At 42.1% G+C, this 27515-nt stretch overlaps 38 non-coding genes across 38 annotated transcripts; 19 read left to right on the top strand and 19 right to left on the bottom strand.

Annotated features, from left to right (window-relative positions):
* The first annotated feature begins 146 nt into the window (after nt 1–146).
* On the top strand, nt 147–218 carry trnap-agg (transfer RNA proline (anticodon AGG)). Its single transcript has one exon. It is a non-coding gene; the product is annotated as a tRNA-Pro (tRNA).
* A 287-nt stretch (nt 219–505) lies between these two features.
* trnag-ucc (transfer RNA glycine (anticodon UCC)) lies at nt 506–577 on the bottom strand. Its single transcript has one exon. It is a non-coding gene; the product is annotated as a tRNA-Gly (tRNA).
* A 990-nt stretch (nt 578–1567) lies between these two features.
* trnap-agg (transfer RNA proline (anticodon AGG)) lies at nt 1568–1639 on the top strand. The gene has a single exon. It is a non-coding gene; the product is annotated as a tRNA-Pro (tRNA).
* A 287-nt stretch (nt 1640–1926) lies between these two features.
* Nucleotides 1927–1998, bottom strand: trnag-ucc (transfer RNA glycine (anticodon UCC)). Its single transcript has one exon. It is a non-coding gene; the product is annotated as a tRNA-Gly (tRNA).
* A 990-nt stretch (nt 1999–2988) lies between these two features.
* Nucleotides 2989–3060, top strand: trnap-agg (transfer RNA proline (anticodon AGG)). Its single transcript has one exon. It is a non-coding gene; the product is annotated as a tRNA-Pro (tRNA).
* A 286-nt stretch (nt 3061–3346) lies between these two features.
* Nucleotides 3347–3418, bottom strand: trnag-ucc (transfer RNA glycine (anticodon UCC)). The gene has a single exon. It is a non-coding gene; the product is annotated as a tRNA-Gly (tRNA).
* Nucleotides 3419–4089: 671 nt separating this feature from the next.
* trnap-agg (transfer RNA proline (anticodon AGG)) lies at nt 4090–4161 on the top strand. Its single transcript has one exon. It is a non-coding gene; the product is annotated as a tRNA-Pro (tRNA).
* Nucleotides 4162–4448: 287 nt separating this feature from the next.
* On the bottom strand, nt 4449–4520 carry trnag-ucc (transfer RNA glycine (anticodon UCC)). Its single transcript has one exon. It is a non-coding gene; the product is annotated as a tRNA-Gly (tRNA).
* A 990-nt stretch (nt 4521–5510) lies between these two features.
* Nucleotides 5511–5582, top strand: trnap-agg (transfer RNA proline (anticodon AGG)). Its single transcript has one exon. It is a non-coding gene; the product is annotated as a tRNA-Pro (tRNA).
* Nucleotides 5583–5869: 287 nt separating this feature from the next.
* Nucleotides 5870–5941, bottom strand: trnag-ucc (transfer RNA glycine (anticodon UCC)). The gene has a single exon. It is a non-coding gene; the product is annotated as a tRNA-Gly (tRNA).
* A 990-nt stretch (nt 5942–6931) lies between these two features.
* Nucleotides 6932–7003, top strand: trnap-agg (transfer RNA proline (anticodon AGG)). Its single transcript has one exon. It is a non-coding gene; the product is annotated as a tRNA-Pro (tRNA).
* Nucleotides 7004–7290: 287 nt separating this feature from the next.
* trnag-ucc (transfer RNA glycine (anticodon UCC)) lies at nt 7291–7362 on the bottom strand. Its single transcript has one exon. It is a non-coding gene; the product is annotated as a tRNA-Gly (tRNA).
* A 1824-nt stretch (nt 7363–9186) lies between these two features.
* Nucleotides 9187–9258, top strand: trnap-agg (transfer RNA proline (anticodon AGG)). Its single transcript has one exon. It is a non-coding gene; the product is annotated as a tRNA-Pro (tRNA).
* A 287-nt stretch (nt 9259–9545) lies between these two features.
* trnag-ucc (transfer RNA glycine (anticodon UCC)) lies at nt 9546–9617 on the bottom strand. The gene has a single exon. It is a non-coding gene; the product is annotated as a tRNA-Gly (tRNA).
* Nucleotides 9618–10607: 990 nt separating this feature from the next.
* trnap-agg (transfer RNA proline (anticodon AGG)) lies at nt 10608–10679 on the top strand. Its single transcript has one exon. It is a non-coding gene; the product is annotated as a tRNA-Pro (tRNA).
* Nucleotides 10680–10966: 287 nt separating this feature from the next.
* trnag-ucc (transfer RNA glycine (anticodon UCC)) lies at nt 10967–11038 on the bottom strand. The gene has a single exon. It is a non-coding gene; the product is annotated as a tRNA-Gly (tRNA).
* A 990-nt stretch (nt 11039–12028) lies between these two features.
* On the top strand, nt 12029–12100 carry trnap-agg (transfer RNA proline (anticodon AGG)). Its single transcript has one exon. It is a non-coding gene; the product is annotated as a tRNA-Pro (tRNA).
* Nucleotides 12101–12387: 287 nt separating this feature from the next.
* Nucleotides 12388–12459, bottom strand: trnag-ucc (transfer RNA glycine (anticodon UCC)). Its single transcript has one exon. It is a non-coding gene; the product is annotated as a tRNA-Gly (tRNA).
* A 990-nt stretch (nt 12460–13449) lies between these two features.
* Nucleotides 13450–13521, top strand: trnap-agg (transfer RNA proline (anticodon AGG)). The gene has a single exon. It is a non-coding gene; the product is annotated as a tRNA-Pro (tRNA).
* A 287-nt stretch (nt 13522–13808) lies between these two features.
* Nucleotides 13809–13884, bottom strand: trnag-ucc (transfer RNA glycine (anticodon UCC)). Its single transcript has one exon. It is a non-coding gene; the product is annotated as a tRNA-Gly (tRNA).
* Nucleotides 13885–14874: 990 nt separating this feature from the next.
* Nucleotides 14875–14946, top strand: trnap-agg (transfer RNA proline (anticodon AGG)). The gene has a single exon. It is a non-coding gene; the product is annotated as a tRNA-Pro (tRNA).
* Nucleotides 14947–15233: 287 nt separating this feature from the next.
* Nucleotides 15234–15305, bottom strand: trnag-ucc (transfer RNA glycine (anticodon UCC)). Its single transcript has one exon. It is a non-coding gene; the product is annotated as a tRNA-Gly (tRNA).
* Nucleotides 15306–16295: 990 nt separating this feature from the next.
* On the top strand, nt 16296–16367 carry trnap-agg (transfer RNA proline (anticodon AGG)). Its single transcript has one exon. It is a non-coding gene; the product is annotated as a tRNA-Pro (tRNA).
* Nucleotides 16368–16654: 287 nt separating this feature from the next.
* On the bottom strand, nt 16655–16726 carry trnag-ucc (transfer RNA glycine (anticodon UCC)). The gene has a single exon. It is a non-coding gene; the product is annotated as a tRNA-Gly (tRNA).
* A 990-nt stretch (nt 16727–17716) lies between these two features.
* On the top strand, nt 17717–17788 carry trnap-agg (transfer RNA proline (anticodon AGG)). Its single transcript has one exon. It is a non-coding gene; the product is annotated as a tRNA-Pro (tRNA).
* Nucleotides 17789–18075: 287 nt separating this feature from the next.
* Nucleotides 18076–18147, bottom strand: trnag-ucc (transfer RNA glycine (anticodon UCC)). Its single transcript has one exon. It is a non-coding gene; the product is annotated as a tRNA-Gly (tRNA).
* A 990-nt stretch (nt 18148–19137) lies between these two features.
* trnap-agg (transfer RNA proline (anticodon AGG)) lies at nt 19138–19209 on the top strand. The gene has a single exon. It is a non-coding gene; the product is annotated as a tRNA-Pro (tRNA).
* A 281-nt stretch (nt 19210–19490) lies between these two features.
* On the bottom strand, nt 19491–19562 carry trnag-ucc (transfer RNA glycine (anticodon UCC)). The gene has a single exon. It is a non-coding gene; the product is annotated as a tRNA-Gly (tRNA).
* Nucleotides 19563–20552: 990 nt separating this feature from the next.
* Nucleotides 20553–20624, top strand: trnap-agg (transfer RNA proline (anticodon AGG)). Its single transcript has one exon. It is a non-coding gene; the product is annotated as a tRNA-Pro (tRNA).
* A 287-nt stretch (nt 20625–20911) lies between these two features.
* On the bottom strand, nt 20912–20983 carry trnag-ucc (transfer RNA glycine (anticodon UCC)). Its single transcript has one exon. It is a non-coding gene; the product is annotated as a tRNA-Gly (tRNA).
* Nucleotides 20984–22504: 1521 nt separating this feature from the next.
* Nucleotides 22505–22576, top strand: trnap-agg (transfer RNA proline (anticodon AGG)). The gene has a single exon. It is a non-coding gene; the product is annotated as a tRNA-Pro (tRNA).
* A 283-nt stretch (nt 22577–22859) lies between these two features.
* On the bottom strand, nt 22860–22931 carry trnar-ucu (transfer RNA arginine (anticodon UCU)). The gene has a single exon. It is a non-coding gene; the product is annotated as a tRNA-Arg (tRNA).
* Nucleotides 22932–23921: 990 nt separating this feature from the next.
* trnap-agg (transfer RNA proline (anticodon AGG)) lies at nt 23922–23994 on the top strand. Its single transcript has one exon. It is a non-coding gene; the product is annotated as a tRNA-Pro (tRNA).
* Nucleotides 23995–24272: 278 nt separating this feature from the next.
* trnag-ucc (transfer RNA glycine (anticodon UCC)) lies at nt 24273–24344 on the bottom strand. Its single transcript has one exon. It is a non-coding gene; the product is annotated as a tRNA-Gly (tRNA).
* A 787-nt stretch (nt 24345–25131) lies between these two features.
* On the top strand, nt 25132–25203 carry trnap-agg (transfer RNA proline (anticodon AGG)). Its single transcript has one exon. It is a non-coding gene; the product is annotated as a tRNA-Pro (tRNA).
* Nucleotides 25204–25489: 286 nt separating this feature from the next.
* On the bottom strand, nt 25490–25561 carry trnag-ucc (transfer RNA glycine (anticodon UCC)). Its single transcript has one exon. It is a non-coding gene; the product is annotated as a tRNA-Gly (tRNA).
* A 789-nt stretch (nt 25562–26350) lies between these two features.
* Nucleotides 26351–26422, top strand: trnap-agg (transfer RNA proline (anticodon AGG)). Its single transcript has one exon. It is a non-coding gene; the product is annotated as a tRNA-Pro (tRNA).
* Nucleotides 26423–26705: 283 nt separating this feature from the next.
* trnar-ucu (transfer RNA arginine (anticodon UCU)) lies at nt 26706–26777 on the bottom strand. The gene has a single exon. It is a non-coding gene; the product is annotated as a tRNA-Arg (tRNA).
* Between the last annotated feature and the right edge of the window lie 738 nt (nt 26778–27515).

Below are 27515 nucleotides of genomic sequence, written 5' to 3'. Positions count from 1 at the left end.
TGGTCAAGAGTTTGGAAGACTGTTATGCTCACAAGTAAAGCACAAAACACTCACATGATGTTCAATCGTTCCAAGCACCATGGACACGTCAATCGATATCTTCACTGTCATTGCTGCAGAAAGCAAAAAAATAACTTTTGGCATAAGGCTCGTTGGTCTAGGGGTATGATTCTCGCTTAGGGTGCGAGAGGTCCCGGGTTCAAATCCCGGATGAGCCCTTTTGCAGATCCTTGAACAATCTCAGACAGGCAGATCTTGGGCCACTGGTCGGAATGCCGACTATCACCTCTTGGGCGCAGGACAAGGTGGCTGAATGGTTTTGGCGATGGGACTGCAAATCTATTTTGATATGCACTTGTTGGTTCAACGTCGCACAACATTTATTATTTTAGATAACCTGCAGAATGTAGGAGCAATTCTGACTTCCAAGTACAACGATAATGATTCAAATGTAATACACTTGAAATGACATCCAGCCCCTAAAACAAACGAATTCCTCAGGCTCTGCATTGGCCGAGAATCGAACCCGGGTCAACTGCTTGGAAGGCAGCTATGCTCACCACTATACCACCAATGCTATGTGCAGCTCAGTAGCAACATTGAGACATCGACTCATAATTTGACCGTCATTTTGGTGGAAAGTGATAATTCATTGACCAGACAGATCGTTGGTTTAGGTGTATGATTATGGCTTAGGTTGCGAGAGGTCCCTGGTTAAAAAATCTATCATTTTAATCACTACAGGTTACCTTCAGATTAGTCCCGTGACACTTGTGGGGAACGTAGGGCAAAACGGAGAACATTGCGACAAGTGGGGTCACATTAGTTTGTAGCTCAAGATTTTGGATTCTACAAACAGAACTTGGCACATAGACGGTTCTGACTTCAGACGAGTCTCCTGACACTTGTGGGGGATGTAGAGAAAAATTGAGAATACCACCGTGTTCGTGAGGGTCTCCTCATTCCAGAGAGTGGTCATACGAATTTGTAGGTCAAACGGTTCGGAAGCTAGAGATGTTTTTGTGAGAAGACCGATTATAGGTATTGTCTCATGGTTTGACAAAAACCGATCTAGGTCCACCATCTTTCACTGCAGATATGGAGGGGTAACATAAGCAGTTGTGGAGGATTGAGACGGATACGCTGAGTCTTAATCTCTCTAGTTGAAAACGGATCTATTTGAATGGGTATTTTCAACATTAATTGACTTTGATTCACGTACCTTTGCGTCATTTGACTCAAAATAAATGAGTTCCATTCTTTTGAAGTCTTATTTTTTCATTTGCTCTTTAAAAAATGAATTGATCTCATTTTGCACTTTATTAATTTGTAAAAACTCGTCATCATTTTGCTGTCGCGACTGAAGAAGACAGAATGTGAAAGACACAGCAGATGAACTACAGAAGATTTGAACTGAAGCATGGTCAAGAGTTTGGAAGACTGTTATGCTCACAAGTAAAGCACAAAACACTCACATGATGTTCAATCGTTCCAAGCACCATGGACACGTCAATCGATATCTTCACTGTCATTGCTGCAGAAAGCAAAAAAATAACTTTTGGCATAAGGCTCGTTGGTCTAGGGGTATGATTCTCGCTTAGGGTGCGAGAGGTCCCGGGTTCAAATCCCGGATGAGCCCTTTTGCAGATCCTTGAACAATCTCAGACAGGCAGATCTTGGGCCACTGGTCGGAATGCCGACTATCACCTCTTGGGCGCAGGACAAGGTGGCTGAATGGTTTTGGCGATGGGACTGCAAATCTATTTTGATATGCACTTGTTGGTTCAACGTCGCACAACATTTATTATTTTAGATAACCTGCAGAATGTAGGAGCAATTCTGACTTCCAAGTACAACGATAATGATTCAAATGTAATACACTTGAAATGACATCCAGCCCCTAAAACAAATGAATTCCTCAGGCTCTGCATTGGCCGGGAATCGAACCCGGGTCAACTGCTTGGAAGGCAGCTATGCTCACCACTATACCACCAATGCTATGTGCAGCTCAGTAGCAACATTGAGACATCGACTCATAATTTGACCGTCATTTTGGTGGAAAGTGATAATTCATTGACCAGACAGATCGTTGGTTTAGGTGTATGATTATGGCTTAGGTTGCGAGAGGTCCCTGGTTAAAAAATCTATCATTTTAATCACTACAGGTTACCTTCAGATTAGTCCCGTGACACTTGTGGGGAACGTAGGGCAAAACGGAGAACATTGCGACAAGTGGGGTCACATTAGTTTGTAGCTCAAGATTTTGGATTCTACAAACAGAACTTGGCACATAGACGGTTCTGACTTCAGACGAGTCTCCTGACACTTGTGGGGGATGTAGAGAAAAATTGAGAATACCACCGTGTTCGTGAGGGTCTCCTCATTCCAGAGAGTGGTCATACGAATTTGTAGGTCAAACGGTTCGGAAGCTAGAGATGTTTTTGTGAGAAGACCGATTATAGGTATTGTCTCATGGTTTGACAAAAACCGATCTAGGTCCACCATCTTTCACTGCAGATATGGAGGGGTAACATAAGCAGTTGTGGAGGATTGAGACGGATACGCTGAGTCTTAATCTCTCTAGTTGAAAACGGATCTATTTGAATGGGTATTTTCAACATTAATTGACTTTGATTCACGTACCTTTGCGTCATTTGACTCAAAATAAATGAGTTCCATTCTTTTGAAGTCTTATTTTTTCATTTGCTCTTTAAAAAATGAATTGATCTCATTTTGCACTTTATTAATTTGTAAAAACTCGTCATCATTTTGCTGTCGCGACTGAAGAAGACAGAATGTGAAAGACACAGCAGATGAACTACAGAAGATTTGAACTGAAGCATGGTCAAGAGTTTGGAAGACTGTTATGCTCACAAGTAAAGCACAAAACACTCACATGATGTTCAATCGTTCCAAGCACCATGGACACGTCAATCGATATCTTCACTGTCATTGCTGCAGAAAGCAAAAAAATAACTTTTGGCATAAGGCTCGTTGGTCTAGGGGTATGATTCTCGCTTAGGGTGCGAGAGGTCCCGGGTTCAAATCCCGGATGAGCCCTTTTTAGATCCTTGAACAATCTCAGACAGGCAGATCTTGGGCCACTGGTCGGAATGCCGACTATCACCTCTTGGGCGCAGGACAAGGTGGCTGAATGGTTTTGGCGATGGGACTGCAAATCTATTTTGATATGCACTTGTTGGTTCAACGTCGCACAACATTTATTATTTTAGATAACCTGCAGAATGTAGGAGCAATTCTGACTTCCAAGTACAACGATAATGATTCAAATGTAATACACTTGAAATGACATCCAGCCCCTAAAACAAACAAATTCCTCAGGCTCTGCATTGGCCGGGAATCGAACCCGGGTCAACTGCTTGGAAGGCAGCTATGCTCACCACTATACCACCAATGCTATGTGCAGCGCAGTAGCAACAGAGAAAATAGAGAGAATACCACAGTGTTCGTGAGGGTCTCCTCATTCCAGAGAGTGGTCATACGAATTTGTAGGTCAAACGGTTCGGAAGCTAGAGATGTTTTTGTGAGAAGACCGATTATAGGTATTGTCTCATGGTTTGACAAAAACCGATCTAGGTCCACCATCTTTCACTGCAGATATGGAGGGGTAACATAAGCAGTTGTGGAGGATTGAGACGGATACGCTGAGTCTTAATCTCTCTAGTTGAAAACGGATCTATTTGAATGGGTATTTTCAACATTAATTGACTTTGATTCACGTACCTTTGCGTCATTTGACTCAAAATAAATGAGTTCCATTCTTTTGAAGTCTTATTTTTTCATTTGCTCTTTAAAAAATGAATTGATCTCATTTTGCACTTTATTAATTTGTAAAAACTCGTCATCATTTTGCTGTCGCGACTGAAGAAGACAGAATGTGAAAGACACAGCAGATGAACTACAGAAGATTTGAACTGAAGCATGGTCAAGAGTTTGGAAGACTGTTATGCTCACAAGTAAAGCACAAAACACTCACATGATGTTCAATCGTTCCAAGCACCATGGACACGTCAATCGATATCTTCACTGTCATTGCTGCAGAAAGCAAAAAAATAACTTTTGGCATAAGGCTCGTTGGTCTAGGGGTATGATTCTCGCTTAGGGTGCGAGAGGTCCCGGGTTCAAATCCCGGATGAGCCCTTTTGCAGATCCTTGAACAATCTCAGACAGGCAGATCTTGGGCCACTGGTCGGAATGCCGACTATCACCTCTTGGGCGCAGGACAAGGTGGCTGAATGGTTTTGGCGATGGGACTGCAAATCTATTTTGATATGCACTTGTTGGTTCAACGTCGCACAACATTTATTATTTTAGATAACCTGCAGAATGTAGGAGCAATTCTGACTTCCAAGTACAACGATAATGATTCAAATGTAATACACTTGAAATGACATCCAGCCCCTAAAACAAATGAATTCCTCAGGCTCTGCATTGGCCGGGAATCGAACCCGGGTCAACTGCTTGGAAGGCAGCTATGCTCACCACTATACCACCAATGCTATGTGCAGCTCAGTAGCAACATTGAGACATCGACTCATAATTTGACCGTCATTTTGGTGGAAAGTGATAATTCATTGACCAGACAGATCGTTGGTTTAGGTGTATGATTATGGCTTAGGTTGCGAGAGGTCCCTGGTTAAAAAATCTATCATTTTAATCACTACAGGTTACCTTCAGATTAGTCCCGTGACACTTGTGGGGAACGTAGGGCAAAACGGAGAACATTGCGACAAGTGGGGTCACATTAGTTTGTAGCCCAAGATTTTGGATTCTACAAACAGAACTTGGCACATAGACGGTTCTGACTTCAGACGAGTCTCCTGACACTTGTGGGGGATGTAGAGAAAAATTGAGAATACCACCGTGTTCGTGAGGGTCTCCTCATTCCAGAGAGTGGTCATACGAATTTGTAGGTCAAACGGTTCGGAAGCTAGAGATGTTTTTGTGAGAAGACCGATTATAGGTATTGTCTCATGGTTTGACAAAAACCGATCTAGGTCCACCATCTTTCACTGCAGATATGGAGGGGTAACATAAGCAGTTGTGGAGGATTGAGACGGATACGCTGAGTCTTAATCTCTCTAGTTGAAAACGGATCTATTTGAATGGGTATTTTCAACATTAATTGACTTTGATTCACGTACCTTTGCGTCATTTGACTCAAAATAAATGAGTTCCATTCTTTTGAAGTCTTATTTTTTCATTTGCTCTTTAAAAAATGAATTGATCTCATTTTGCACTTTATTAATTTGTAAAAACTCGTCATCATTTTGCTGTCGCGACTGAAGAAGACAGAATGTGAAAGACACAGCAGATGAACTACAGAAGATTTGAACTGAAGCATGGTCAAGAGTTTGGAAGACTGTTATGCTCACAAGTAAAGCACAAAACACTCACATGATGTTCAATCGTTCCAAGCACCAGGGACACGTCAATCGATATCTTCACTGTCATTGCTGCAGAAAGCAAAAAAATAACTTTTGGCATAAGGCTCGTTGGTCTAGGGGTATGATTCTCGCTTAGGGTGCGAGAGGTCCCGGGTTCAAATCCCGGATGAGCCCTTTTGCAGATCCTTGAACAATCTCAGACAGGCAGATCTTGGGCCACTGGTCGGAATGCCGACTATCACCTCTTGGGCGCAGGACAAGGTGGCTGAATGGTTTTGGCGATGGGACTGCAAATCTATTTTGATATGCACTTGTTGGTTCAACGTCGCACAACATTTATTATTTTAGATAACCTGCAGAATGTGGGAGCAATTCTGACTTCCAAGTACAACGATAATGATTCAAATGTAATACACTTGAAATGACATCCAGCCCCTAAAACAAATGAAATCCTCAGGCTCTGCATTGGCCGGGAATCGAACCCGGGTCAACTGCTTGGAAGGCAGCTATGCTCACCACTATACCACCAATGCTATGTGCAGCTCAGTAGCAACATTGAGACATCGACTCATAATTTGACCGTCATTTTGGTGGAAAGTGATAATTCATTGACCAGACAGATCGTTGGTTTAGGTGTATGATTATGGCTTAGGTTGCGAGAGGTCCCTGGTTAAAAAATCTATCATTTTAATCACTACAGGTTACCTTCAGATTAGTCCCGTGACACTTGTGGGGAACGTAGGGCAAAACGGAGAACATTGCGACAAGTGGGGTCACATTAGTTTGTAGCCCAAGATTTTGGATTCTACAAACAGAACTTGGCACATAGACGGTTCTGACTTCAGACGAGTCTCCTGACACTTGTGGGGGATGTAGAGAAAAATTGAGAATACCACCGTGTTCGTGAGGGTCTCCTCATTCCAGAGAGTGGTCATACGAATTTGTAGGTCAAACGGTTCGGAAGCTAGAGATGTTTTTGTGAGAAGACCGATTATAGGTATTGTCTCATGGTTTGACAAAAACCGATCTAGGTCCACCATCTTTCACTGCAGATATGGAGGGGTAACATAAGCAGTTGTGGAGGATTGAGACGGATACGCTGAGTCTTAATCTCTCTAGTTGAAAACGGATCTATTTGAATGGGTATTTTCAACATTAATTGACTTTGATTCACGTACCTTTGCGTCATTTGACTCAAAATAAATGAGTTCCATTCTTTTGAAGTCTTATTTTTTCATTTGCTCTTTAAAAAATGAATTGATCTCATTTTGCACTTTATTAATTTGTAAAAACTCGTCATCATTTTGCTGTCGCGACTGAAGAAGACAGAATGTGAAAGACACAGCAGATGAACTACAGAAGATTTGAACTGAAGCATGGTCAAGAGTTTGGAAGACTGTTATGCTCACAAGTAAAGCACAAAACACTCACATGATGTTCAATCGTTCCAAGCACCATGGACACGTCAATCGATATCTTCACTGTCATTGCTGCAGAAAGCAAAAAAATAACTTTTGGCATAAGGCTCGTTGGTCTAGGGGTATGATTCTCGCTTAGGGTGCGAGAGGTCCCGGGTTCAAATCCCGGATGAGCCCTTTTGCAGATCCTTGAACAATCTCAGACAGGCAGATCTTGGGCCACTGGTCGGAATGCCGACTATCACCTCTTGGGCGCAGGACAAGGTGGCTGAATGGTTTTGGCGATGGGACTGCAAATCTATTTTGATATGCACTTGTTGGTTCAACGTCACACAACATTTATTATTTTAGATAACCTGCAGAATGTAGGAGCAATTCTGACTTCCAAGTACAACGATAATGATTCAAATGTAATACACTTGAAATGACATCCAGCCCTTAAAACAAATGAATTCCTCAGGCTCTGCATTGGCCGGGAATCGAACCCGGGTCAACTGCTTGGAAGGCAGCTATGCTCACCACTATACCACCAATGCTATGTGCAGCTCAGTAGCAACATTGAGACATCGACTCATAATTTGACCGTCATTTTGGTGGAAAGTGATAATTCATTGACCAGACAGATCGTTGGTTTAGGTGTATGATTATGGCTTAGGTTGCGAGAGGTCCCTGGTTAAAAAATCTATCATTTTAATCACTACAGGTTACCTTCAGATTAGTCCCGTGACACTTGTGGGGAACGTAGGGCAAAACGGAGAACATTGCGACAAGTGGGGTCACATTAGTTTGTAGCCCAAGATTTTGGATTCTACAAACAGAACTTGGCACATAGACGGTTCTGACTTCAGACGAGTCTCCTGACACTTGTGGGGGATGTAGAGAAAAATTGAGAATACCACCGTGTTCGTGAGGGTCTCCTCATTCCAGAGAGTGGTCATACGAATTTGTAGGTCAAACGGTTCGGAAGCTAGAGATGTTTTTGTGAGAAGACCGATTATAGGTATTGTCTCATGGTTTGACAAAAACCGATCTAGGTCCACCATCTTTCACTGCAGATATGGAGGGGTAACATAAGCAGTTGTGGAGGATTGAGACGGATACGCTGAGTCTTAATCTCTCTAGTTGAAAACGGATCTATTTGAATGGGTATTTTCAACATTAATTGACTTTGATTCACGTACCTTTGCGTCATTTGACTCAAAATAAATGAGTTCCATTCTTTTGAAGTCTTATTTTTTCATTTGCTCTTTAAAAAATGAATTGATCTCATTTTGCACTTTATTAATTTGTAAAAACTCGTCAACATTTTGCTGTCGCGACTGAAGAAGACAGAATGTGAAAGACACAGCAGATGAACTACAGAAGATTTGAACTGAAGCATGGTCAAGATTTTGGAAGACTGTTATGCTCACAAGTAAAGCACAAAACACTCACATGATGTTCAATCGTTTCAAGACAGACAGAGTTGGAGGATATGATTATGGCTTAGGTTGCGAGAGGTCCCTGGTTAAAAAATCTATCATTTTAATCACTACAGGTTACCTTCAGATTAGTCCCGTGACACTTGTGGGGAACGTAGGGCAAAACGGAGAACATTGCGACAAGTGGGGTCACATTAGTTTGTAGCCCAAGATTTTGGATTCTACAAACAGAACTTGGCACATAGACGGTTCTGACTTCAGACGAGTCTCCTGACACTTGTGGGGGATGTAGAGAAAAATTGAGAATACCACCGTGTTCGTGAGGGTCTCCTCATTCCAGAGAGTGGTCATACGAATTTGTAGGTCAAACGGTTCGGAAGCTAGAGATGTTTTTGTGAGAAGACCGATTATAGGTATTGTCTCATGGTTTGACAAAAACCGATCTAGGTCCACCATCTTTCACTGCAGATATGGAGGGGTAACATAAGCAGTTGTGGAGGATTGAGACGGATACGCTGAGTCTTAATCTCTCTAGTTGAAAACGGATCTATTTGAATGGGTATTTTCAACATTAATTGACTTTGATTCACGTACCTTTGCGTCATTTGACTCAAAATAAATGAGTTCCATTCTTTTGAAGTCTTATTTTTTCATTTGCTCTTTAAAAAATGAATTGATCTCATTTTGCACTTTATTAATTTGTAAAAACTCGTCATCATTTTGCTGTCGCGACTGAAGAAGACAGAATGTGAAAGACACAGCAGATGAACTACAGAAGATTTGAACTGAAGCATGGTCAAGAGTTTGGAAGACTGTTATGCTCACAAGTAAAGCACAAAACACTCACATGATGTTCAATCGTTCCAAGCACCATGGACACGTCAATCGATATCTTCACTGTCATTGCTGCAGAAAGCAAAAAAATAACTTTTGGCATAAGGCTCGTTGGTCTAGGGGTATGATTCTCGCTTAGGGTGCGAGAGGTCCCGGGTTCAAATCCCGGATGAGCCCTTTTGCAGATCCTTGAACAATCTCAGACAGGCAGATCTTGGGCCACTGGTCGGAATGCCGACTATCACCTCTTGGGCGCAGGACAAGGTGGCTGAATGGTTTTGGCGATGGGACTGCAAATCTATTTTGATATGCACTTGTTGGTTCAACGTCACACAACATTTATTATTTTAGATAACTTGCAGAATGTAGGAGCAATTCTGACTTCCAAGTACAACGATAATGATTCAAATATAATACACTTGAAATGACATCCAGCCCTTAAAATAAATGAATTCCTCAGGCTCTGCATTGGCCGGGAATCGAACCCGGGTCAACTGCTTGGAAGGCAGCTATGCTCACCACTATACCACCAATGCTATGTGCAGCTCAGTAGCAACATTGAGACATCGACTCATAATTTGACCGTCATTTTGGTGGAAAGTGATAATTCATTGACCAGACAGATCGTTGGTTTAGGTGTATGATTATGGCTTAGGTTGCGAGAGGTCCCTGGTTAAAAAATCTATCATTTTAATCACTACAGGTTACCTTCAGATTAGTCCCGTGACACTTGTGGGGAACGTAGGGCAAAACGGAGAACATTGCGACAAGTGGGGTCACATTAGTTTGTAGCTCAAGATTTTGGATTCTACAAACAGAACTTGGCACATAGACGGTTCTGACTTCAGACGAGTCTCCTGACACTTGTGGGGGATGTAGAGAAAAATTGAGAATACCACCGTGTTCGTGAGGGTCTCCTCATTCCAGAGAGTGGTCATACGAATTTGTAGGTCAAACGGTTCGGAAGCTAGAGATGTTTTTGTGAGAAGACCGATTATAGGTATTGTCTCATGGTTTGACAAAAACCGATCTAGGTCCACCATCTTTCACTGCAGATATGGAGGGGTAACATAAGCAGTTGTGGAGGATTGAGACGGATACGCTGAGTCTTAATCTCTCTAGTTGAAAACGGATCTATTTGAATGGGTATTTTCAACATTAATTGACTTTGATTCACGTACCTTTGCGTCATTTGACTCAAAATAAATGAGTTCCATTCTTTTGAAGTCTTATTTTTTCATTTGCTCTTTAAAAAATGAATTGATCTCATTTTGCACTTTATTAATTTGTAAAAACTCGTCATCATTTTGCTGTCGCGACTGAAGAAGACAGAATGTGAAAGACACAGCAGATGAACTACAGAAGATTTGAACTGAAGCATGGTCAAGAGTTTGGAAGACTGTTATGCTCACAAGTAAAGCACAAAACACTCACATGATGTTCAATCGTTCCAAGCACCATGGACACGTCAATCGATATCTTCACTGTCATTGCTGCAGAAAGCAAAAAAATAACTTTTGGCATAAGGCTCGTTGGTCTAGGGGTATGATTCTCGCTTAGGGTGCGAGAGGTCCCGGGTTCAAATCCCGGATGAGCCCTTTTGCAGATCCTTGAACAATCTCAGACAGGCAGATCTTGGGCCACTGGTCGGAATGCCGACTATCACCTCTTGGGCGCAGGACAAGGTGGCTGAATGGTTTTGGCGATGGGACTGCAAATCTATTTTGATATGCACTTGTTGGTTCAACGTCACACAACATTTATTATTTTAGATAACTTGCAGAATGTAGGAGCAATTCTGACTTCCAAGTACAACGATAATGATTCCAATGTAATACACTTGAAATGACATCCAGCCCTTAAAACAAATGAATTCCTCAGGCTCTGCATTGGCCGGGAATCGAACCCGGGTCAACTGCTTGGAAGGCAGCTATGCTCACCACTATACCACCAATGCTATGTGCAGCTCAGTAGCAACATTGAGACATCGACTCATAATTTGACCGTCATTTTGGTGGAAAGTGATAATTCATTGACCAGACAGATCGTTGGTTTAGGTGTATGATTATGGCTTAGGTTGCGAGAGGTCCCTGGTTAAAAAATCTATCATTTTAATCACTACAGGTTACCTTCAGATTAGTCCCGTGACACTTGTGGGGAACGTAGGGCAAAACGGAGAACATTGCGACAAGTGGGGTCACATTAGTTTGTAGCTCAAGATTTTGGATTCTACAAACAGAACTTGGCACATAGACGGTTCTGACTTCAGACGAGTCTCCTGACACTTGTGGGGGATGTAGAGAAAAATTGAGAATACCACCGTGTTCGTGAGGGTCTCCTCATTCCAGAGAGTGGTCATACGAATTTGTAGGTCAAACGGTTCGGAAGCTAGAGATGTTTTTGTGAGAAGACCGATTATAGGTATTGTCTCATGGTTTGACAAAAACCGATCTAGGTCCACCATCTTTCACTGCAGATATGGAGGGGTAACATAAGCAGTTGTGGAGGATTGAGACGGATACGCTGAGTCTTAATCTCTCTAGTTGAAAACGGATCTATTTGAATGGGTATTTTCAACATTAATTGACTTTGATTCACGTACCTTTGCGTCATTTGACTCAAAATAAATGAGTTCCATTCTTTTGAAGTCTTATTTTTTCATTTGCTCTTTAAAAAATGAATTGATCTCATTTTGCACTTTATTAATTTGTAAAAACTCGTCATCATTTTGCTGTCGCGACTGAAGAAGACAGAATGTGAAAGACACAGCAGATGAACTACAGAAGATTTGAACTGAAGCATGGTCAAGAGTTTGGAAGACTGTTATGCTCACAAGTAAAGCACAAAACACTCACATGATGTTCAATCGTTCCAAGCACCATGGACACGTCAATCGATATCTTCACTGTCATTGCTGCAGAAAGCAAAAAAATAACTTTTGGCATAAGGCTCGTTGGTCTAGGGGTATGATTCTCGCTTAGGGTGCGAGAGGTCCCGGGTTCAAATCCCGGATGAGCCCTTTTGCAGATCCTTGAACAATCTCAGACAGGCAGATCTTGGGCCACTGGTCGGAATGCCGACTATCACCTCTTGGGCGCAGGACAAGGTGGCTGAATGGTTTTGGCGATGGGACTGCAAATCTATTTTGATATGCACTTGTTGGTTCAACGTCACACAACATTTATTATTTTAGATAACTTGCAGAATGTAGGAGCAATTCTGACTTCCAAGTACAACGATAATGATTCCAATGTAATACACTTGAAATGACATCCAGCCCTTAAAACAAATGAATTCCTCAGGCTCTGCATTGGCCGGGAATCGAACCCGGGTCAACTGCTTGGAAGGCAGCTATGCTCACCACTATACCACCAATGCTATGTGCAGCTCAGTAGCAACATTGAGACATCGACTCATAATTTGACCGTCATTTTGGTGGAAAGTGATAATTCATTGACCAGACAGATCGTTGGTTTAGGTGTATGATTATGGCTTAGGTTGCGAGAGGTCCCTGGTTAAAAAATCTATCATTTTAATCACTACAGGTTACCTTCAGATTAGTCCCGTGACACTTGTGGGGAACGTAGGGCAAAACGGAGAACATTGCGACAAGTGGGGTCACATTAGTTTGTAGCTCAAGATTTTGGATTCTACAAACAGAACTTGGCACATAGACGGTTCTGACTTCAGACGAGTCTCCTGACACTTGTGGGGGATGTAGAGAAAAATTGAGAATACCACCGTGTTCGTGAGGGTCTCCTCATTCCAGAGAGTGGTCATACGAATTTGTAGGTCAAACGGTTCGGAAGCTAGAGATGTTTTTGTGAGAAGACCGATTATAGGTATTGTCTCATGGTTTGACAAAAACCGATCTAGGTCCACCATCTTTCACTGCAGATATGGAGGGGTAACATAAGCAGTTGTGGAGGATTGAGACGGATACGCTGAGTCTTAATCTCTCTAGTTGAAAACGGATCTATTTGAATGGGTATTTTCAACATTAATTGACTTTGATTCACGTACCTTTGCGTCATTTGACTCAAAATAAATGAGTTCCATTCTTTTGAAGTCTTATTTTTTCATTTGCTCTTTAAAAAATGAATTGATCTCATTTTGCACTTTATTAATTTGTAAAAACTCGTCATCATTTTGCTGTCGCGACTGAAGAAGACAGAATGTGAAAGACACAGCAGATGAACTACAGAAGATTTGAACTGAAGCATGGTCAAGAGTTTGGAAGACTGTTATGCTCACAAGTAAAGCACAAAACACTCACATGATGTTCAATCGTTCCAAGCACCATGGACACGTCAATCGATATCTTCACTGTCATTGCTGCAGAAAGCAAAAAAATAACTTTTGGCATAAGGCTCGTTGGTCTAGGGGTATGATTCTCGCTTAGGGTGCGAGAGGTCCCGGGTTCAAATCCCGGATGAGCCCTTTTGCAGATCCTTGAACAATCTCAGACAGGCAGATCTTGGGCCACTGGTCGGAATGCCGACTATCACCTCTTGGGCGCAGGACAAGGTGGCTGAATGGTTTTGGCGATGGGACTGCAAATCTATTTTGATATGCACTTGTTGGTTCAACGTCACACAACATTTATTATTTTAGATAACTTGCAGAATGTAGGAGCAATTCTGACTTCCAAGTACAACGATAATGATTCCAATGTAATACACTTGAAATGACATCCAGCCCCTAAAACAAACGAGTTCCTCAGGCTCTGCATTGGCCGGGAATCGAACCCGGGTCAACTGCTTGGAAGGCAGCTAGCTATGCTCACCACTATACCACCAATGCTATGTGCAGCTCAGTAGCAACATTGAGACATCGACTCATAATTTGACCGTCATTTTGGTGGAAAGTGATAATTCATTGACCAGACAGATCGTTGGTTTAGGTGTATGATTATGGCTTAGGTTGCGAGAGGTCCCTGGTTAAAAAATCTATCATTTTAATCACTACAGGTTACCTTCAGATTAGTCCCGTGACACTTGTGGGGAACGTAGGGCAAAACGGAGAACATTGCGACAAGTGGGGTCACATTAGTTTGTAGCTCAAGATTTTGGATTCTACAAACAGAACTTGGCACATAGACGGTTCTGACTTCAGACGAGTCTCCTGACACTTGTGGGGGATGTAGAGAAAAATTGAGAATACCACCGTGTTCGTGAGGGTCTCCTCATTCCAGAGAGTGGTCATACGAATTTGTAGGTCAAACGGTTCGGAAGCTAGAGATGTTTTTGTGAGAAGACCGATTATAGGTATTGTCTCATGGTTTGACAAAAACCGATCTAGGTCCACCATCTTTCACTGCAGATATGGAGGGGTAACATAAGCAGTTGTGGAGGATTGAGACGGATACGCTGAGTCTTAATCTCTCTAGTTGAAAACGGATCTATTTGAATGGGTATTTTCAACATTAATTGACTTTGATTCACGTACCTTTGCGTCATTTGACTCAAAATAAATGAGTTCCATTCTTTTGAAGTCTTATTTTTTCATTTGCTCTTTAAAAAATGAATTGATCTCATTTTGCACTTTATTAATTTGTAAAAACTCGTCATCATTTTGCTGTCGCGACTGAAGAAGACAGAATGTGAAAGACACAGCAGATGAACTACAGAAGATTTGAACTGAAGCATGGTCAAGAGTTTGGAAGACTGTTATGCTCACAAGTAAAGCACAAAACACTCACATGATGTTCAATCGTTCCAAGCACCATGGACACGTCAATCGATATCTTCACTGTCATTGCTGCAGAAAGCAAAAAAATAACTTTTGGCATAAGGCTCGTTGGTCTAGGGGTATGATTCTCGCTTAGGGTGCGAGAGGTCCCGGGTTCAAATCCCGGATGAGCCCTTTTGCAGATCCTTGAACAATCTCAGACAGGCAGATCTTGGGCCACTAGTCGGAACGCCGACTATCACCTCTTGGGCGCAGGACAAGGTGGCTGAATGGTTTTGGCGATGGGACTGCAAATCTATTTTGATATGCACTTGTTGGTTCAACGTCACACAACATTTATTATTTTAGATAACTTGCAGAATGTAGGAGCAATTCTGACTTCCAATTACAACGATAATGATTCCAATGTAATACACTTGAAATGACATCCAGCCCCTAAAACAAATGAATTCCTCAGGCTCTGCATTGGCCGGGAATCGAACCCGGGTCAACTGCTTGGAAGGCAGCTATGCTCACCACTATACCACCAATGCTATGTGCAGCTCAGTAGCAACATTGAGACATCGACTCATAATTTGACCGTCATTTTGGTGGAAAGTGATAATTCATTGACCAGACAGATCGTTGGTTTAGGTGTATGATTATGGCTTAGGTTGCGAGAGGTCCCTGGTTAAAAAATCTATCATTTTAATCACTACAGGTTACCTTCAGATTAGTCCCGTGACACTTGTGGGGAACGTAGGGCAAAACGGAGAACATTGCGACAAGTGGGGTCACATTAGTTTGTAGCTCAAGATTTTGGATTCTACAAACAGAACTTGGCACATAGACGGTTCTGACTTCAGACGAGTCTCCTGACACTTGTGGGGGATGTAGAGAAAAATTGAGAATACCACCGTGTTCGTGAGGGTCTCCTCATTCCAGAGAGTGGTCATACGAATTTGTAGGTCAAACGGTTCGGAAGCTAGAGATGTTTTTGTGAGAAGACCGATTATAGGTATTGTCTCATGGTTTGACAAAAACCGATCTAGGTCCACCATCTTTCACTGCAGATATGGAGGGGTAACATAAGCAGTTGTGGAGGATTGAGACGGATACGCTGAGTCTTAATCTCTCTAGTTGAAAACGGATCTATTTGAATGGGTATTTTCAACATTAATTGACTTTGATTCACGTACCTTTGCGTCATTTGACTCAAAATAAATGAGTTCCATTCTTTTGAAGTCTTATTTTTTCATTTGCTCTTTAAAAAATGAATTGATCTCATTTTGCACTTTATTAATTTGTAAAAACTCGTCATCATTTTGCTGTCGCGACTGAAGAAGACAGAATGTGAAAGAAACAGCAGATGAACTACAGAAGATTTGAACTGAAGCATGGTCAAGAGTTTGGAAGACTGTTATGCTCACAAGTAAAGCACAAAACACTCACATGATGTTCAATCGTTCCAAGCACCATGGACACGTCAATCGATATCTTCACTGTCATTGCTGCAGAAAGCAAAAAAATAACTTTTGGCATAAGGCTCGTTGGTCTAGGGGTATGATTCTCGCTTAGGGTGCGAGAGGTCCCGGGTTCAAATCCCGGATGAGCCCTTTTGCAGATCCTTGAACAATCTCAGACAGGCAGATCTTGGGCCACTGGTCGGAATGCCGACTATCACCTCTTGGGCGCAGGACAAGGTGGCTGAATGGTTTTGGCGATGGGACTGCAAATCTATTTTGATATGCACTTGTTGGTTCAACGTCACACAACATTTATTATTTTAGATAACTTGCAGAATGTAGGAGCAATTCTGACTTCCAAGTACAACGATAATGATTCCAATGTAATACACTTGAAATGACATCCAGCCCCTAAAACAAATGAATTCCTCAGGCTCTGCATTGGCCGGGAATCGAACCCGGGTCAACTGCTTGGAAGGCAGCTATGCTCACCACTATACCACCAATGCTATGTGCAGCTCAGTAGCAACATTGAGACATCGACTCATAATTTGACCGTCATTTTGGTGGAAAGTGATAATTCATTGACCAGACAGATCGTTGGTTTAGGTGTATGATTATGGCTTAGGTTGCGAGAGGTCCCTGGTTAAAAAATCTATCATTTTAATCACTACAGGTTACCTTCAGATTAGTCCCGTGACACTTGTGGGGAACGTAGGGCAAAACGGAGAACATTGCGACAAGTGGGGTCACATTAGTTTGTAGCTCAAGATTTTGGATTCTACAAACAGAACTTGGCACATAGACGGTTCTGACTTCAGACGAGTCTCCTGACACTTGTGGGGGATGTAGAGAAAAATTGAGAATACCACCGTGTTCGTGAGGGTCTCCTCATTCCAGAGAGTGGTCATACGAATTTGTAGGTCAAACGGTTCGGAAGCTAGAGATGTTTTTGTGAGAAGACCGATTATAGGTATTGTCTCATGGTTTGACAAAAACCGATCTAGGTCCACCATCTTTCACTGCAGATATGGAGGGGTAACATAAGCAGTTGTGGAGGATTGAGACGGATACGCTGAGTCTTAATCTCTCTAGTTGAAAACGGATCTATTTGAATGGGTATTTTCAACATTAATTGACTTTGATTCACGTACCTTTGCGTCATTTGACTCAAAATAAATGAGTTCCATTCTTTTGAAGTCTTATTTTTTCATTTGCTCTTTAAAAAATGAATTGATCTCATTTTGCACTTTATTAATTTGTAAAAACTCGTCATCATTTTGCTGTCGCGACTGAAGAAGACAGAATGTGAAAGAAACAGCAGATGAACTACAGAAGATTTGAACTGAAGCATGGTCAAGAGTTTGGAAGACTGTTATGCTCACAAGTAAAGCACAAAACACTCACATGATGTTCAATCGTTCCAAGCACCATGGACACGTCAATCGATATCTTCACTGTCATTGCTGCAGAAAGCAAAAAAATAACTTTTGGCATAAGGCTCGTTGGTCTAGGGGTATGATTCTCGCTTAGGGTGCGAGAGGTCCCGGGTTCAAATCCCGGATGAGCCCTTTTGCAGATCCTTGAACAATCTCAGACAGGCAGATCTTGGGCCACTGGTCGGAATGCCGACTATCACCTCTTGGGCGCAGGACAAGGTGGCTGAATGGTTTTGGCGATGGGACTGCAAATCTATTTTGATATGCACTTGTTGGTTCAACGTCACACAACATTTATTATTTTAGATAACTTGCAGAATGTAGGAGCAATTCTGACTTCCAAGTACAACGATAATGATTCCAATGTAATACACTTGAAATGACATCCAGCCCTTAAAACAAATGAATTCCTCAGGCTCTGCATTGGCCGGGAATCGAACCCGGGTCAACTGCTTGGAAGGCAGCTATGCTCACCACTATACCACCAATGCTATGTGCAGCTCAGTAGCAACATTGAGACATCGACTCATAATTTGACCGTCATTTTGGTGGAAAGTGATAATTCATTGACCAGACAGATCGTTGGTTTAGGTGTATGATTATGGCTTAGGTTGCGAGAGGTCCCTGGTTAAAAAATCTATCATTTTAATCACTACAGGTTACCTTCAGATTAGTCCCGTGACACTTGTGGGGAACGTAGGGCAAAACGGAGAACATTGCGACAAGTGGGGTCACATTAGTTTGTAGCTCAAGATTTTGGATTCTACAAACAGAACTTGGCACATAGACGGTTCTGACTTCAGACGAGTCTCCTGACACTTGTGGGGGATGTAGAGAAAAATTGAGAATACCACCGTGTTCGTGAGGGTCTCCTCATTCCAGAGAGTGGTCATACGAATTTGTAGGTCAAACGGTTCGGAAGCTAGAGATGTTTTTGTGAGAAGACCGATTATAGGTATTGTCTCATGGTTTGACAAAAACCGATCTAGGTCCACCATCTTTCACTGCAGATATGGAGGGGTAACATAAGCAGTTGTGGAGGATTGAGACGGATACGCTGAGTCTTAATCTCTCTAGTTGAAAACGGATCTATTTGAATGGGTATTTTCAACATTAATTGACTTTGATTCACGTACCTTTGCGTCATTTGACTCAAAATAAATGAGTTCCATTCTTTTGAAGTCTTATTTTTTCATTTGCTCTTTAAAAAATGAATTGATCTCATTTTGCACTTTATTAATTTGTAAAAACTCGTCATCATTTTGCTGTCGCGACTGAAGAAGACAGAATGTGAAAGACACAGCAGATGAACTACAGAAGATTTGAACTGAAGCATGGTCAAGAGTTTGGAAGACTGTTATGCTCACAAGTAAAGCACAAAACACTCACATGATGTTCAATCGTTCCAAGCACCATGGACACGTCAATCGATATCTTCACTGTCATTGCTGCAGAAAGCAAAAAAATAACTTTTGGCATAAGGCTCGTTGGTCTAGGGGTATGATTCTCGCTTAGGGTGCGAGAGGTCCCGGGTTCAAATCCCGGATGAGCCCTTTTGCAGATCCTTGAACAATCTCAGACAGGCAGATCTTGGGCCACTGGTCGGAATGCCGACTATCACCTCTTGGGCGCAGGACAAGGTGGCTGAATGGTTTTGGCGATGGGACTGCAAATCTATTTTGATATGCACTTGTTGGTTCAACGTCACACAACATTTATAGATAACTTGCAGAATGTAGGAGCAATTCTGACTTCCAAGTACAACGATAATGATTCCAATGTAATACACTTGAAATGACATCCAGCCCTTAAAACAAATGAATTCCTCAGGCTCTGCATTGGCCGGGAATCGAACCCGGGTCAACTGCTTGGAAGGCAGCTATGCTCACCACTATACCACCAATGCTATGTGCAGCTCAGTAGCAACATTGAGACATCGACTCATAATTTGACCGTCATTTTGGTGGAAAGTGATAATTCATTGACCAGACAGATCGTTGGTTTAGGTGTATGATTATGGCTTAGGTTGCGAGAGGTCCCTGGTTAAAAAATCTATCATTTTAATCACTACAGGTTACCTTCAGATTAGTCCCGTGACACTTGTGGGGAACGTAGGGCAAAACGGAGAACATTGCGACAAGTGGGGTCACATTAGTTTGTAGCTCAAGATTTTGGATTCTACAAACAGAACTTGGCACATAGACGGTTCTGACTTCAGACGAGTCTCCTGACACTTGTGGGGGATGTAGAGAAAAATTGAGAATACCACCGTGTTCGTGAGGGTCTCCTCATTCCAGAGAGTGGTCATACGAATTTGTAGGTCAAACGGTTCGGAAGCTAGAGATGTTTTTGTGAGAAGACCGATTATAGGTATTGTCTCATGGTTTGACAAAAACCGATCTAGGTCCACCATCTTTCACTGCAGATATGGAGGGGTAACATAAGCAGTTGTGGAGGATTGAGACGGATACGCTGAGTCTTAATCTCTCTAGTTGAAAACGGATCTATTTGAATGGGTATTTTCAACATTAATTGACTTTGATTCACGTACCTTTGCGTCATTTGACTCAAAATAAATGAGTTCCATTCTTTTGAAGTCTTATTTTTTCATTTGCTCTTTAAAAAATGAATTGATCTCATTTTGCACTTTATTAATTTGTAAAAACTCGTCATCATTTTGCTGTCGCGACTGAAGAAGACAGAATGTGAAAGACACAGCAGATGAACTACAGAAGATTTGAACTGAAGCATGGTCAAGAGTTTGGAAGACTGTTATGCTCACAAGTAAAGCACAAAACACTCACATGATGTTCAATCGTTCCAAGCACCATGGACACGTCAATCAATATCTTCACTGTCATTGCTGCAGAAAGCAAAAAAATAACTTTTGGCATAAGGCTCGTTGGTCTAGGGGTATGATTCTCGCTTAGGGTGCGAGAGGTCCCGGGTTCAAATCCCGGATGAGCCCTTTTTCAGATCCTTGAACAATCTCAGACAGGCAGATCTTGGGCCACTGGTCGGAATGCCGACTATCACCTCTTGGGCGCAGGACAAGGTGGCTGAATGGTTTTGGCGATGGGACTGCAAATCTATTTTGATATGCACTTGTTGGTTCAACGTCACACAACATTTATTATTTTAGATAACTTGCAGAATGTAGGAGCAATTCTGACTTCCAAGTACAACGATAATGATTCCAATGTAATACACTTGAAATGACATCCAGCCCTTAAAATAAATGAATTCCTCAGGCTCTGCATTGGCCGGGAATCGACCCCGGGTCAACTGCTTGGAAGGCAGCTATGCTCACCACTATACCACCAATGCTATGTGCAGCTCAGTAGCAACATTGAGACATCGACTCATAATTTGACCGTCATTTTGGTGGAAAGTGATAATTCATTGACCAGACAGATCGTTGGTTTAGGTGTATGATTATGGCTTAGGTTGCGAGAGGTCCCTGGTTAAAAAATCTATCATTTTAATCACTACAGGTTACCTTCAGATTAGTCCCGTGACACTTGTGGGGAACGTAGGGCAAAACGGAGAACATTGCGACAAGTGGGGTCACATTAGTTTGTAGCTCAAGATTTTGGATTCTACAAACATAACTTGGCACATAGACGGTTCTGACTTCAGACGAGTCTATGGACACTTGTGGGAGAATACCACCGTGTTCGTGAGGGTCTCCTCATTCCAGAGAGTGGTCATACGAATTTGTAGGTCAAACGGTTCGGAAGCTAGAGATGTTTTTGTGAGAAGACCGATTATAGGTATTGTCTCATGGTTTGACAAAAACCGATCTAGGTCCACCATCTTTCACTGCAGATATGGAGGGGTAACATAAGCAGTTGTGGAGGATTGAGACGGATACGCTGAGTCTTAATCTCTCTAGTTGAAAACGGATCTATTTGAATGGGTATTTTCAACATTAATTGACTTTGATTCACGTACCTTTGCGTCATTTGACTCAAAATAAATGAGTTCCATTCTTTTGAAGTCTTATTTTTTCATTTGCTCTTTAAAAAATGAATTGATCTCATTTTGCACTTTATTAATTTGTAAAAACTCGTCATCATTTTGCTGTCGCGACTGAAGAAGACAGAATGTGAAAGACACAGCAGATGAACTACAGAAGATTTGAACTGAAGCATGGTCAAGAGTTTGGAAGACTGTTATGCTCACAAGTAAAGCACAAAACACTCACATGATGTTCAATCGTTCCAAGCACCAGGGACGTTGGTTTAGGTGTATGATTATGGCTTAGGTTGCGAGAGGTCCCTGGTTAAAAAATCTATCATTTTAATCACTACAGGTTACCTTCAGATTAGTCCCGTGACACTTGTGGGGAACGTAGGGCAAAACGGAGAACATTGCGACAAGTGGGGTCACATTAGTTTGTAGCCCAAGATTTTGGATTCTACAAACAGAACTTGGCACATAGACGGTTCTGACTTCAGACGAGTCTCCTGACACTTGTGGGGGATGTAGAGAAAAATTGAGAATACCACAGTGTTCGTGAGGGTCTCCTCATTCCAGAGAGTGGTCATACGAATTTGTAGGTCAAACGGTTCGGAAGCTAGAGATGTTTTTGTGAGAAGACCGATTATAGGTATTGTCTTTGACAAAAACCGATCTAGGTCCACCATCTTTCACTGCAGATATGGAGGGGTAACATAAGCAGTTGTGGAGGATTGAGACGGATACGCTGAGTCTTAATCTCTCTAGTTGAAAACGGATCTATTTGAATGGGTATTTTCAACATTAATTGACTTTGATTCATGGACACGTCAATCGATAATTTCTCTGTCATTGCTGCAGAAAGCAAAAAAATAACTTTTCGCATAAGGCTCGTTGGTCTAGGGGTATGATTCTCGCTTAGGGTGCGAGAGGTCCCGGGTTCAAATCCCGGATGAGCCCTTTTGCAGATCCTTGAACAATCTCAGACAGGCAGATCTTGGGCCACTGGTCGGAATGCCGACTATCACCTCTTGGGCGCAGGACAAGGTGGCTGAATGGTTTTGGCGATGGGACTGCAAATCTATTTTGATATTTGTTGGTTCAACGTCGCACAACATTTATTATTTTAGATAACCTGCAGAATGTAGGAGCAATTCTGACTTCCAAGTACAACGATAATGATTCAAATGTAATACACTTGAAATGACATCCAGCCACTAAAACAAACGAATTCCTCAGGCTCTGCATTGGCCGGGAATCGAACCCAGGTCAACTGCTTAGAAGGCAGCTATGCTCACCACTATACCACCAATGCTATGTGCAGCTCAGTAGCAACATTGAGACATCGACTCATAATTTGACCGTCATTTTGGTGGAAAGTGATAATTCATTGACCAGACAGATCGTTGGTTTAGGTGTATGATTATGGCTTAGGTTGCGAGAGGTCCCTGGTTAAAAAATCTATCATTTTAATCACTACAGGTTACCTTCAGATTAGTCCCGTGACACTTGTGGGGAACGTAGGGCAAAACGGAGAACATTGCGACAAGTGGGGTCACATTAGTTTGTAGCTCAAGATTTTGGATTCTACAAACAGAACTTGGCACATAGACGGTTCTGACTTCAGACGAGTCTCCTGACACTTGTGGGGGATGTAGAGAAATATTGAGAATACCACCGTGTTCGTGAGGGTCTCCTCATTCCAGAGAGTGGTCATACGAATTTGTAGGTCAAACGGTTCGGAAGCTAGAGATGTTTTTGTGAGAAGACCGATTATAGGTATTGTCTCATGGTTTGACAAAAACCGATCTAGGTCCACCATCTTTCACTGCAGATATGGAGGGGTAACATAAGCAGTTGTGGAGGATTGAGACGGATACGCTGAGTCTTAATCTCTCTAGTTGAAAACGGATCTATTTGAATGGGTATTTTCAACATTAATTGACTTTGATTCACGTACCTTTGCGTCATTTGACTCAAAATAAATGAGTTCCATTCTTTTGAAGTCTTATTTTTTCATTTGCTCTTTAAAAAATGAATTGATCTCATTTTGCACTTTATTAATTTGTAAAAACTCGTCATCATTTTGCTGTCGCGACTGAAGAAGACAGAATGTGAAAGAAACAGCAGATGAACTACAGAAGATTTGAACTGAAGCATGGTCAAGAGTTTGGAAGACTGTTATGCTCACAAGTAAAGCACAAAACACTCACATGATGTTCAATCGTTCCAAGCACCATGGACAGGTCAATCGATATCTTCACTGTCATTGCTGCAGAAAGCAAAAAAATAACTTTTGGCATAAGGCTCGTTGGTCTAGGGGTATGATTCTCGCATAGGGTGCGAGAGGTCCCGGGTTCAAATCCCGGATGAGCGCTTTTGCAGATCCTTGAACAATCTCAGACAGGGGGCCACTGGTCGGAATGCCGACTATCACCTCTTGGGCGCAGGACAAGGTGGCTGAATGGTTTTGGCGATGGGACTGCAAATCTATTTTGATATGCACTTGTTGGTTCAACGTCACACAACATTTATTATTTTAGATAACTTGCAGAATGTAGGAGCAATTCTGACTTCCAAGTACAACGATAATGATTCCAATGTAATACACTTGAAATGACATCCAGCCCTTAAAATAAATGAATTCCTCAGGCTCTGCATTGGCCGGGAATCGAACCCGGGTCAACTGCTTGGAAGGCAGCTATGCTCACCACTATACCACCAATGCTATGTGCAGCTCAGTAGCAACATTGAGACATCGACTCATAATTTGACCGTCATTTTGGTGGAAAGTGATAATTCATTGACCAGACAGATCGTTGGTTTAGGTGTATGATTATGGCTTAGGTTGCGAGAGGTCCCTGGTTAAAAAATCTATCATTTTAATCACTACAGGTAACCTTCAGATTAGTCCCGTGACACTTGTGGGGAACGTAGGGCAAAACGGAGAACATTGCGACAAGTGGGGTCACATTAGTTTGTAGCTCAAGATTTTGGATTCTACAAACAGAACTTGGCACATAGACGGTTCTGACTTCAGACGAGTCTCCTGACACTTGTGGGGGATGTAGAGAAAAATTGAGAATACCACAGTGTTCGTGAGGGTCTCCTCATTCCAGAGAGTGGTCATACGAATTTGTAGGTCAAACGGTTCGGAAGCTAGAGATGTTTTTGTGAGAAGACCGATTATAGGTATTGTCTTGGTTTGACAAAAACCGATCTAGGTCCACCATCTTTCACTGCAGATATGGAGGGGTAACATAAGCAGTTGTGGAGGATTGAGACGGATACGCTGAGTCATATAAAAACGGATCTCAACATTAATTGACTTTGATTCACGTACCTTTGAAAACGGATCTATTTGAATGGGTATTTTCAACATTAATTGACTTTGATTCATGCTCACAAGTAAAGCACAAAACACTCACATGTGTTCAATCGTTCCAAGCACCAGGGACACGTCAATTTCTTCACTGTCATTGCTGCAGAAAGCAAAAAAATAACTTTTGGCATAAGGCTCGTTGGTCTAGGGGTATGATTCTCGCTTAGGGTGCGAGAGGTCCCGGGTTCAAATCCCGGATGAGCCCTTTTGCAGATCCTTGAACAATCTCAGACAGGCAGATCTTGGGCCACTGGTCGGAATGCCGACTATCACCTCTTGGGCGCAGGACAAGGTGGCTGAATGGTTTTGGCGATGGGACTGCAAATCTATTTTGATATGCACTTGTTGGTTCAACGTCGCACAACATTTATTATTTTAGATAACCTGCAGAATGTAGGAGCAATTCTGACTTCCAAGTACAACGATAATGATTCAAATGTAATACACTTGAAATGACATCCAGCCCTAAAACAAACAAATTCCTCAGGCTCTGCATTGGCCGGGAATCGAACCCGGGTCAACTGCTTGGAAGGCAGCTATGCTCACCACTATACCACCAATGCTATGTGCAGCTCAGTAGCAACATTGAGACATCGACTCATAATTTGACCGTCATTTTGGTGGAAAGTGATAATTCATTGACCAGACAGATCGTTGGTTTAGGTGTATGATTATGGCTTAGGTTGCGAGAGGTCCCTGGTTAAAAAATCTATCATTTTAATCACTACAGGTTACCTTCAGATTAGTCCCGTGACACTTGTGGGGAACGTAGGGCAAAACGGAGAACATTGCGACAAGTGGGGTCACATTAGTTTGTAGCTCAAGATTTTGGATTCTACAAACAGAACTTGGCACATAGACGGTTCTGACTTCAGACGAGTCTCCTGACACTTGTGGGGGATGTAGAGAAATATTGAGAATACCACCGTGTTCGTGAGGGTCTCCTCATTCCAGAGAGTGGTCATACGAATTTGTAGGTCAAACGGTTCGGAAGCTAGAGATGTTTTTGTGAGAAGACCGATTATAGGTATTGTCTCATGGTTTGACAAAAACCGATCTAGGTCCACCATCTTTCACTGCAGATATGGAGGGGTAACATAAGCAGTTGTGGAGGATTGAGACGGATACGCTGAGTCTTAATCTCTCTAGTTGAAAACGGATCTATTTGAATGGGTATTTTCAACATTAATTGACTTTGATTCACGTACCTTTGCGTCATTTGACAAAATAATTGAGTCAAAGTCTTATTTTTTCATTTGCTCTTTAAAAAATGATAATTTGAAGCATGGTCAAGAGTCTTATGCTCACAAGTCATTGTCTTGCAGAAAGCAAAAAAATAACTTTTCGCATAAGGCTCGTTGGTCTAGGGGTATGATTCTCGCTTAGGGTGCGAGAGGTCCCGGGTTCAAATCCCGGATGAGCCCTTTTGCAGATCCTTGAACAATCTCAGACAGGCAGATCTTGGGCCACTGGTCGGAATGCCGACTATCACCTCTTGGGCGCAGGACAAGGTGGCTGAATGGTTTTGGCGATGGGACTGCAAATCTATTTTGATATTTGTTGGTTCAACGTCGCACAACATTTATTATTTTAGATAACCTGCAGAATGTAGGAGCAATTCTGACTTCCAAGTACAACGATAATGATTCAAATGTAATACACTTGAAATGACATCCAGCCACTAAAACAAACGAATTCCTCAGGCTCTGCATTGGCCGGGAATCGAACCAAGGTCAACTGCTTAGAAGGCAGCTATGCTCACCACTATACCACCAATGCTATGTGCAGCTCAGTAGCAACATTGAGACATCGACTCATAATTTGACCGTCATTTTGGTGGAAAGTGATAATTCATTGACCAGACAGATCGTTGGTTTAGGTGTATGATTATGGCTTAGGTTGCGAGAGGTCCCTGGTTAAAAAATCTATCATTTTAATCACTACAGGTTACCTTCAGATTAGTCCCGTGACACTTGTGGGGAACGTAGGGCAAAACGGAGAACATTGCGACAAGTGGGGTCACATTAGTTTGTAGCTCAAGATTTTGGATTCTACAAACAGAACTTGGCACTTAGACAGTTCTGACTTCAGACGAGTCTCCTGACACTTGTGGGGGATGTAGAGAAAAATTGAGAATACCACAGTGTTCGTGAGGGTCTCCTCATTCCAGAGAGTGGTCATACGAATTTGTAGGTCAAACGGTTCGGAAGCTAGAGATGTTTTTGTGAGAAGACCGATTATAGGTATTGTCTTGGTTTGACAAAAACCGATCTAGGTCCACCATCTTTCACTGCAGATATGGAGGGGTAACATAAGCAGTTGTGGAGGATTGAGACGGATACGCTGAGTCTTAATCTCTCTAGTTGAAAACGGATCTATTTGAATGGGTATTTTCAACATTAATTGACTTTGATTCACGTACCTTTGCGTCATTTGACTCAAAATAAATGAGTTCCATTCTTTTGAAGTCTTATTTTTTCATTTGCTCTTTAAAAAATGAATTGATCTCATTTTGCA

Source organism: Oncorhynchus clarkii, chromosome 9 (genome assembly GCF_045791955.1).
Source record: "Oncorhynchus clarkii lewisi isolate Uvic-CL-2024 chromosome 9, UVic_Ocla_1.0, whole genome shotgun sequence".
Lineage (NCBI taxonomy): Eukaryota > Metazoa > Chordata > Actinopteri > Salmoniformes > Salmonidae > Oncorhynchus > Oncorhynchus clarkii.
The sequence above is the reverse complement of the archived record's forward strand: the minus strand, read 5'-3'. Positions and strand labels throughout refer to the sequence as shown.